Raw genomic sequence first — 11,067 nt, 5'->3', positions numbered from 1 at the left:
GGCCAGGAAGTCATTATGTGTGTTATAATTCTAATCTATGAACAAGGCCCTACGATAATAAGAGCCTGAGAACAAAGAGAGACATTTACAAAAAGTAACCTTATCTTGAACCTTTTTCTTAATAACTGCCTTTCTTTCACAGATACAGTACATACTGGAAATGTGTTTTATAGTAATTATGTTATAAAACAATGAACCAGGCCTTAACTATCATGTGTGCAAGAAGGAAAAAAAATCACACTGCCTTGCAAAAATATTCAGGACCCTTGGATTTCTTCACATTTTGTGTTACAAAGTGGGATTTAAATTGATTGAATTGTACTTTTTCGTCAACAAGCTACACAAAATAAAAATAATTTAAGATAATAAAAAAAATATATAATTTAAATATAGTCATTGCATAAGTTGGCCTATTCAGCCTCTTCAGCTAAATTAGTTCAGGAGTCGAATTTGTCTTAACAAATCACATAATAAGTTCCATGGACTAATAGGGAATTAATAGGGGTTGACATGATTTTTGACTGACTAACCCTTCCTCTGTCCCCCATACATACAACATCTGTAAGGTTCCTCAGTCAAGTATTGAATTTCAAAACACAGATTTAACTATAGGGAGCTTTTTGAAAGCCTCATAACGAATGGCAGTGACATTGACAATCTCTTTAAGTCGACTCTTTAAGCCGCCTCTCTTGAAGCCGCCTCTCCTTCCAGTTCTCTGCTGGCAATGACTGGAACGAACTACAAAAATCTCTGAAACTGGAAACACATCTCCCTCACTAGCTTTAAGCACCAGCTGTCAGAGCAGCTCATAGATTACTGCACCTGTACATAGCCCATCTATAATTTAGCCCAAACAACTACCTCTCCCCCTACTGTATTTATTTATTTTGCTCTTTTGCACCCCATTATTTATATCTCTACTTTGCACATTCTTCCACTGCAAATCTACCATTCCAGTGTTTTACTTGCTATATTATATTTACTTCGCCACCATGGCCTTTTTTTGCCTTTACCTCTCTTATCTCACCTCATTTGCTCACATTGTATAGAGACTTATTTTTCTACTGTATTATTGACTGTATGTTTGTCCATGTGTAACTGTGTTGTTGTATGTGTCGAACTGCTTTGCTTTATCTTGGCCAGGTCGCAATTGTAAATGAGAACTCGTTCTCAACTTGTCTACCTGGTTAAATAAAGGTGAGAAAAAAAAGTATTTTCAAATGAATAATTATGATGTGGATTATGTATTAAACCACCCAGACACAAAGACAGTCTTCTTTCTGAATTGAGCTGCAGGACAGGAATGAAACTACTCAGGGATGTTGCAATGAGGCCAAAAACTGGGGAGTTTATCAGGATAAAAAGAAACAGGATGTAGCTAAGCACAGGCAAAATCCTAGAGAAAAACCTGATCCACTCTGCATTACACTGGAGACTGGGAGAGGAATTCACCTTTCAGCAGGACAATAACCTATAACACAAGCCTAAATCTACACTGGAGTTGCTTACCAATAAGTGACTGTGAATGTTACGGAATGGTCAAGTTACAGCTTTGACTGAAATCTGCTTGAACATCTATGGAAAGACTTGAAAATTGCTGGCTAACCATAATCCCCAACATCTTGAAGAATTTAGAAAATAATAAATGGGAAAATATTGCACAATCCAGGTGTGCAAAGCTCTTATAGACTTACCCAAGAAGACTCACAGCTGTAATCGATGCCAAAGGTGTTTCTAACATGTATTACCTCAGGAATGAGACAGAGATGGCCGCCTCGCTTCGTGTTCTTAGGAAACTATGCAGTATTTTGTTTTTTTAATGTATTATTTCTTACATTGTTACCCCAGGAAATCTGAAGTTTTATTACATACAGCCGTGAGGAACTATTGGATATAAGAGCAATGTCAACTTACCAACATTACGACCAGGACAATGGATCGGATCCCAGCCGGCGACCCAAAACAACGGCACCGCAGAAGGGGCAGACGGAGCGGTCTTATAGTCAGGCTCCATAGACGGGAGCGGTGCACGATGTGCCCGAATATACTACTCGCCAATGTCCAGTCTCTTGACAACAAGGTAGATGAAATCTGAGCAAGGGTTGCCTTCCAGAGAGACATCAGAGATTGTAACGTTCTCTGTTTCACGGAAACATGGCTCACGTTATCAGAGTCGGTACAGCCACCCGGTTTCTTCACGCATCGCGCCGACAGAAACAAACATCTCTCTGGTAAGAAGAAGGGCGGGGGTGTATGCCTTATGATTATCGAGACGTGGTGAGATCATAACAACATATAGGAACTCAAGTCCTTTTGATCACCTGACCTAGAATTCCTTACAATCAAATGTCGACCGCATTATCTACCAAGAGAATTCTCTTAGATTATAATCACAGTAGTGTATATCCCCCCCAAGCAGACACCTCGACGACCGTGAAAGAACTTCATTGGACTTTATGTAAACTGGAAACCACATATCCATAGGCTGCATTTATTGTAGCTGGGGATTTTAACAAGGCTAATCTGAAAACAAGGCTCCCTAAATTTAATCAGCATATCGAATGCGCGACCCGGGCTGGCAAAACCCTGGATCAGTGTTACTCTAACTTCCGCGATGCATACTAAGCCCTCCCTCGCACTCCTTTCTGAAAATCTGACCACAACTCCATTTGATTGCTCCCAGCCAATAAACAGAAACTAAAACAAGAAACACCCGTGCTCAGGTCTGCCCAATGCTAGTCCGACCAATCTGATTCCACGCTTCAAGATTACTTCGATCACGTGGACTGGGATATTTTCCGCATAGTGTCGGACAACAACATTGATGAATACGCTGATTCATTGAGCGAGTTTATTAGCAAGTGCATTGGTTATGTTGTACCCACAGCGACTATTAAAACCTTGCCCAACCAGAAACCATGGATTGATGGCAGCATTCGCGCAAAACTGAAAGCGCGAACCACTGCTTTTAATCAGGGCAAGGGGACCAGAAACATGACCGAATACAAACAGTGCAGCTATTCCCTCCGCAAGGCAATCAAACAAGCTAAGTGTCAATATAGAGACAAAGTAGAGTCGCAATTCAACGGCTCAGACACAAGAGGTATGTGGCAGGGTCTACAGTCAATCACGGACTACAAAAAGAAAACCAGCCCCGTCGCAGACCACGATGTCTTGCTACCAAACTAAACAACTTCTTTGCTCGCTTTGAAAACAATACAGTGCCACCGACATGGTCCGCTACCAAAACCTGCGTGCTCTCCTTCAATGCAGCCAACGTGAATAAAACATTGAAACGTGTTAACCCTCGCAGGGCTGCTGGCCCAGACGGCATCCCTAGTCGCGTCCTCAGAGCATGCGCAGACCAGCTGGCTGGTGTGTTTACGGACATATTCAATCAATCAAACAATCCTTATCCCAGTCTGACCCCTCCTGTCTCAGCCTCCAGTATTTATGCTGCAGTAGTTTATGTGTCGGGGGGCAAGGGTCAGTTTGTTATATCTGGAGTACTTCTCCTGTCCTATTTGGTGTCCTGTGTGAATTTAAGTGTGCTCTCTCTAATTCTCTCTTTCTCTCTCTCGGAGGACCTGAGCCCTAGGACCATGCCCCAGGACTACCTGACATGATGACTCCTTGCTGTCCCCAGTCCACCTGGCCGTGCTGCTGCTCCAGTTTCAACTGATCTGCCTTATTATTATTCGACCATGCTGGTCATTTATGAACATTTGAACATCTTGGCCATGTTCTGTTATAATCTCCACCCGGCACAGCCAGAAGAGGACTGGCCACCCCACATAGCCTGGTTCCTCTCTAGGTTTCTTCCTAGGTTTTGGCCTTTCTAGGGAGTTTTTCCTAGCCACCGTGCTTCTACACCTGCATTGCTTGCTTTTTGGGGTTTTAGGCTGGGTTTCTATACAGCACTTTGAGATATCAGCTGATGTACGAAGGGCTATATAAATTGATTTGATTTGATGTTCCCACATGCTTCAAGAGGGACATCATTGTTCCTGTTCCCAAAAAAGCTATGGTAACTGAGCTAAATGACTATCGCCCCGTAGCACTCACTTCCGTCATCATGAAGTGCTTTGAGAGACTAGTCAAGGACCATATCACCTCCACCCTACCGCACACCCTAGACACACTCAAATTTGCTTACTGCCCCAATAAATCAAATCAAAATCAAATCAAATGTATTTGTCACATACACATGGTTAGCAGATCTTAATGCGAATGTAGCGAAATGCTTGTGCTTTTAGTTCCGACAGTGCAGTAATAACCAACGAGTAATCTAACCTAACAATTCCAAAACTACTACCTTATACACACACAAGTATAAAGGGATAAATAATATGTATATAAAGATATATGAATGAGTGATAGTACAAAACGGCATAGGCAAGATGCAGTAGATGGTATCGAGTACAGCATATACATATGAGATGAGTAATGTAGGGTATGTAAACAAAGTGGCATAGTTTAAAGTGGCTAGTGATACATGTTTTACATAAAGATGGAGTAGATGATATAGAGTACAGTATACACATATACATATGAGAAGAGTAATGTAGGGTATGTAAACATTATATTAAGTAGCATTGTTTAAAGTGGCTAGTGATATATTTTACATCAATTCCCATTATTAAAGTGGCTGGAGTTGAGTCAGTGTGATTGCAGCAGCCACTCAATGTTAGTGGTGGCTGTTTAACAGTCTGATGGCCTTGAGATAGAGACTGAAAAACAGCTTCTCGGTCCCTGCTTTGATGCACCTGTACTGACCTCGCCTTCTGGATGACAGCGGGGTGAACAGGCAGTGGCTCGGGTGGTTGTTGTCCTTGATGATCTTTATGGCCTTCCTGTGACATCGGGTGGTGTAGGTGACCTGGAGGGCAGATAGTTTGTCCCCGGTGATGTGTTGTGCAGACCTCACTACCCTTTGGAGAGCCTTACGGTTGTGGGCGGAGCAGTTGCCGTACCAGGCGGTGATACAGCCCGACAGGATGCTCTCGATTGTGCATCTGTAGAAGTTTGTGAGTGCTTTTGGTGACAAGCCAAATTTCTTCGACCTCCTGCCTTCTCCACGACGCTGTCTGTGTGGGTGGACCAATTCAGTTTGTCCGTGATGTGTACGCCGAGGAACTTAACTTACTACCCTCTCCACTACTGTCCCATCGATGTGGATAGGGGGGTGCTCCCTCTGCTGTTTCCTGAAGTCCACAATCATCTCCTTTGTTTTGTTGATGTTGAGTGTGAGGTTATTTTCCTGACACCACACTCCGAGGGCCCTCACCTCCTCCCTGTAGGCCGTCTCGTCGTTGTTGGTAATCAAGCCTACCACTGTAGTGTGATTGAGTTGGAGGCGTGCATGGCCATGCAGTCGTGGGTGAACAGGGAGTACAGGAGAGGGCTCAGAACGCACCCATGCTGAGCTGTAGTCGATCAACAGCATTCTTACATAGGTATTCTTCTTGTAAAGATGGGTTAGGGCAGTGTGCAGTGTGATTGCGATTGCGTCGTCTGTGGACCAGCAATCCCAGTCTGCTGTTCCCACATGCTTCAAGAGGGCCATCATTGTCCCAGTTCCCAAGAAAGCTAAGGTACAGAAACTGAGCTAAACGACTACCGCTCCGTAGCACTCACTTCCGTCATCATGAAGTGCTTGAGAGACTAGTCAAGGACCATATCACCTCCACCCTACCTGACACCCTAGACCCACTCCAATTTGTTTACATACCCTACATTACTCATGTATATACTGTACTCTATACCATCTACTGCATCTGGCCCATGCCGTTCGGCCATCGCTCATCCATATATTTTTATGTACATATTCATTCCTTTACACTTGTGTGTATAAGGTAGTTGTTGTGGAATTGTTAGATTACTTGTTAAATATTACTGCATGGTCGGAACTAGAAGCACACGCATTTCGCTACACTCGCATTAACATCTGCTAACCATGTGTATGTGACAAATAAAATTTGATTTGAAGGTGAAAACTTACAACAACTATATTTTAGTCCACTTTGACATTAGAGTATTCTGCCTGGAAGGCCAGCATCCCGGAGTTGCCTCTTCACTGTTGACGTTGAGACTAGTGTTTTGCGGGTACTATTTAATGAAGCTGCCAGTTGATGACTTGTGAGACGTCTGTTTCTCAAACTAGACACTAAAATCCTCTTGCCCTCCGGGGCCTTCCACTCCTCTTTCTATTCTGGTTAGGGCCAGTTTGCGCTGTCCCGTGAAGCGAGTAGTACACAGCATTGTACGAGATCTTCAGTTTCTTGGCAATTTAATGAAATAGCCTTAATTTCTCCGAACAAGAATAGACTGACAAGTTTCAAAATAAATGTATTTGTTTCTGGCCATTTTGAGCCTGTAGTCAAACCCACAAAGGCTGATGCTCCAGATACTCAACTAGTCTAAAGGCCAGTTTTATTTCTTCTTTAATCAGAACAGTTTTTAGCTGTGCTAACATAATTGCAAAAGGGATTTCTAATGATCAATTAGCTAATCCAAGTTTATCATTTGAAAAGGCTAACACAACGTGACATTGAAACACAGGAGTGATGGTTGCTGACAATGGGCCTCTGTACGCCTATGTAGATATTCCATTTAAAATATCTGCCGTTTCCAGCTACAATAGTCCTTTACAACATTAACAATGTCTACACTGTATTTCTGTTCAATTTGATGTTATTTTAAAAATGGACAAAAAAGTGATTATCTTTCAAAAACAAGAACATTTCTAAGTGATCCCAAACTTTTGAACGGAACTGTACACGTTGCTTTATAGAAATCAACAACACGCGATACACAGAAGAGTCATTCTGTGTGAAACTGGAACCAAAAAAACATTCCGTTTTGGATCCTTTTTAAAATTGTCAAATTTGTACCAAACATGAGAAGGAAAAAATGGTTTACTTGGAGAATGTCCAAAGGATCAACATATAGTAAAGTCCAAAGACCTTCAGTGGGTGTAAAAAAATAAAATACAGTTGTTGAATTCTGAATCATATGATTGCGTGTTCCTAGGCAATATGCTATCCAGCTTGTAAACTCTTGGGTCTCATTAAAAATAAGCTTGATGAACTCTGGAATGCACTGTACACAGCATAGTTTTCTATTGATGTTTACACCCAGATACTTAAAGACGATGTGCTTCTCTGGTGTCGTTATGGAAAGACTCAGGCTAGTTGAAAATGATTTCCTCTAGTGTGTTTTTGTTGTTGACAGTAAAGTAAGTATGAAACGTTGTTCATCCATCAGACCACTGTACTAACCACTCTGAATCTCGGACCTGTTCACACCTGTTTCCAGATTGCATATCCTTTATAATATTTTAGAACAACAAAGACATCACAGAGACGGTTTCATTCTTTATCTGTCATTTTTGGTCATCACCAAAATATGGACATAGTCTGTGTCAATCTTTGTACTTCATAATTGGTTCTGAAATAAATGACCTGCATAGAAAGCACCCCTTCAATGCCTCTAATTAATCCTCAATCCATAAATTCACAGTTTGCTGCTTTCAAGGGCTTTTCATTAACGTAAAACCCTTGAGATGAGATGGACAATGTTATGATGACAGTTGGACAGTGCTGCCAAGGCATCGTTGATATTTCCATGGCATTTATCGATCTAGGGTTCTGTCCTTATCTATTTGCCATTTAGAATGTCTAATCAATAATGTATCATTTGTGCAGCTTACAAATATGAAATACAGTCAGTTTTGGCCATAGAATGTGATCTGCACTGTAGCACAGTAAAAGAAAATGCTTCAAAGTGGATGTAACTGAACCATCAGAGGTATATTTCAGAAATGTATTTCCTTATTACATCAGTTATTGTTAATTGTAGATATTGATAGGCGGATTTTTCTAACCTGGCGTCGTCCTGCAAGAGCTTGTACCTTGCACCACACACACACACACACACACACAATTAATCCACTTCTGTGGTTCTGTTTAATAGGCTTTAGCAACAATCACTTGCAGGTATGCATCACAAATGGCACCCTATCCCCTAGTGGACTACAATATACCATAGGGCTCTGGTCAAAAGTAGTACACTATATAGGAAAAAGGGGTTCCATTTGGGAAGCAGTCCTGTTCTGCTATATAGAAGACACGTTTCTATTCTGTTCTCAGATGTATTATTATGGGTAGACTTCTAAATGCCATGGTTAATTGCTGGTGTGTGGGTGGACAGTATTGTGTAATTATAGTCAGAAAAGGGAGAGAAAAAAATGACAGTATACTGTTAGGGTACTAGCTCAGTCAATTTTTCATTTTTTAAAATTGTACCTTTATTTAACTAGGCAAGTCAATTAAGAACAAATTCTTATTTTCATTGACCGCCTAGGAACAGTGGGTTAACTGCCTTGTTCGGGGACAGAACGACAGACGTTTACCTCGTCAGCTCGGGGATTCGATCTTTCGGTTAATAGGCCCACACACTAACCACTAGGCCACCCTGCAGTCTTATTATCATGGCCTTTAGGATGAAGTATTTTCTTCAGTTTTCCTCCAAGAACAACTGAACATCTTTAATGAACCCAAGTCACATGTGATTCAGTTTATCAATGGAACAAAGCAAAAGTGTTCCATTCTATTACATTTAAATATAAAGACAAAGGGAAATAAAAGGAATATAAAGCTTGATAGAGAGAAAACAAAACAATTAAAGATGGAAAAGGCTTTTATTCAATGTGCTTCATTCTACATATGTGACCGACCGCCTTGATTCGGTCTTATGTAGTCAAATTGTGTTTTTTACTTTGGATAAAAGCAGAGACACAGAGCTGCAAAATGGCATATCATACACTACATTTGAGGAACAATGGGAAGGTAATTCCGCTTTGAAAGTTGATAAACTTGTAACCTCACTTCTTCAGAAAATTGCGTTTTAATGTTTTGGTACCTACCGGAGAGCTCTTCTTTGTCTACACCCGTTCAGCATTGTTCACACCCTCTTAAGCTTTAGCCCCCACCCAAACTCTGACCATTTTACTCGCTCTAGCAGAGCTGGTTTGGCTGTTTTCATGTTATCCAGAGTGTTGGTGACTGTAACTGTAATGATGTGTGCTGAGAGTCGGGAAGCAAGTTCAGGGAGTGAGTGTTTCAATAAAATAAACAGAACATAACACAAAACAAGAAACACTGACAGCACACAGACAAGAAACATAAGCAATGACACCTGGGGAAGGAACCAAAGAGTGACATATATAGGGCAGGTAATCAAGGAGGTGATAGAGTCCAGGTGAGTGAGTGTCATAATGTGCTGATGCGCATCACGATGGTGACAGGTGTGCGCCATAACGAGCAGCCTGGTGACCTAGAGGCCGGAGAGGGAGCACACGTGACAGTCCCCCTCCCCGACGCGTGTCTCCGGCAGCAGGACGCCGACCAAGATGACGATCCCGGGGATCAGGAGCAGACCAGTCACCTCTAAGGCGCAACCTGAGGCACGGGAACCTGGCACGGGAGCATGGCAACCTAGAGCGCTGGAGAGAGAGCATACGTGACAGTACCCCCTCCCTGGCGTGTTCTGCTCCAGCCGCAGGACGCCAACCACAGGGACGATCCCGGAGAAACCTGATGTGCCGGCTGAGCCTTCCCTGGTTGCCTCGATCGAGGCACGGGAACCTGTTCACCAAACTGAGGTATGGGAGCCTAACGACGCCGCTGAGGCATGGGAGCCTATCGAACCCGCTGAGGTATGGAAATCCGTCGAGCCAGCTGAGGCAGGGAAACTGTCAAACCCGCTGAGGCAATGGAATCACTGATGCTTCCCTTTGGTGAGGCGTAATTCTGTAAAGATGTGCGCTGAGAGTCGGGAAGCAAGTTTTAATAAAATAAAACGGAACATAATACAAATCAAGAAACACTAACAGGTAATCAAGGAGGTGATGGAGTCCAGGTAAGTGTAAAAATGCGCTGCTGCACGTAACGATGGTGACAGTTGTGCGCCCTAACGAGCAGCCTGGTGACCTAGAGGCCGGAGAGGGAGCACATGTGACAGTAACTGTGCTGCTGGCAACAATTTAATTACGCCCTTTTTGCTGACGCTTACTGACACCGGCCATATTCAACAAGTGTTGAGCGTTCGTAAATTCATCTGCGCTCTGACACACTCAGATGAGAGTATTCTGAAATCGGAGTATTGAATGTACGGACGCACCCGAAATGGTTACTTGCATAGTGGAGTCTTTTGTTAAGACATGCAGCTAGCTAAACAATTAACCATAATCCCAACTCATGACATTACTACCCTGCATGAATCTGCAGGTAGCTAACCAACCAGGTTCAATATAAGCTAGCTAACATTAGGCTATAACTAGCCAAACAAATGGCTCTGAGATACGAATAATTAGTTCATACACGTAACCTTAGCTTGCGAGCCAGCCAGCTAACAGTACTCTTTAACTTGAAATGAAAAGACGATGTCAAAATTACACAAACGTGTAATATCTGAAAATGTAGCTAACTAGACTATCTTACCTGTGGTCTGAAATCGGAGTAGATACAGAGTGAATTTACCAGCTACGTGCATCAACAGTTGTTACAGTGACATTCTATTGAAATAGATACTTGCATAGTGGAGTCTTTTATAAGACATGTAGCTAGCTAAACAATTAACCACAATCCCAAATCATGACGTAACTACCCTGCATGAATCTGCCGGTAGCTAACCAACCAGGTTCAATGTTACCTAGCTAACATTAAGTTATAGCTAGCATTGGAAATGGTTCTGAGATACGAATAATAAGATCATACAGGTAATGCTAGACTATCTTACCCGTATACATTATTCATGGGTGGACGCATCTCCCGGTCACGGATGCCACGGTTGCCCTTAGTTTAAAGATGTAATCCGAAGACAGGTTGTACTGATGGGGTTCTGAGTGATGGTTTATGACACTCTTTCATGTTCTCTGTTCCACGAGAACTCGGTCTTGTCCTGAAGGAGTGTCCATTAAGTTCACTGTTTTAGCTGACAGATTTAGTACAAACTTCCCCAAATAATTGACCATACCCAACACGTGCTGAATGCCTATCTTTCTCC

Source organism: Oncorhynchus nerka, linkage group LG27 (genome assembly GCF_034236695.1).
Source record: "Oncorhynchus nerka isolate Pitt River linkage group LG27, Oner_Uvic_2.0, whole genome shotgun sequence".
In the NCBI taxonomy this organism is placed as follows: domain Eukaryota; kingdom Metazoa; phylum Chordata; class Actinopteri; order Salmoniformes; family Salmonidae; genus Oncorhynchus; species Oncorhynchus nerka.
This window is presented reverse-complemented; position numbering follows the sequence as displayed.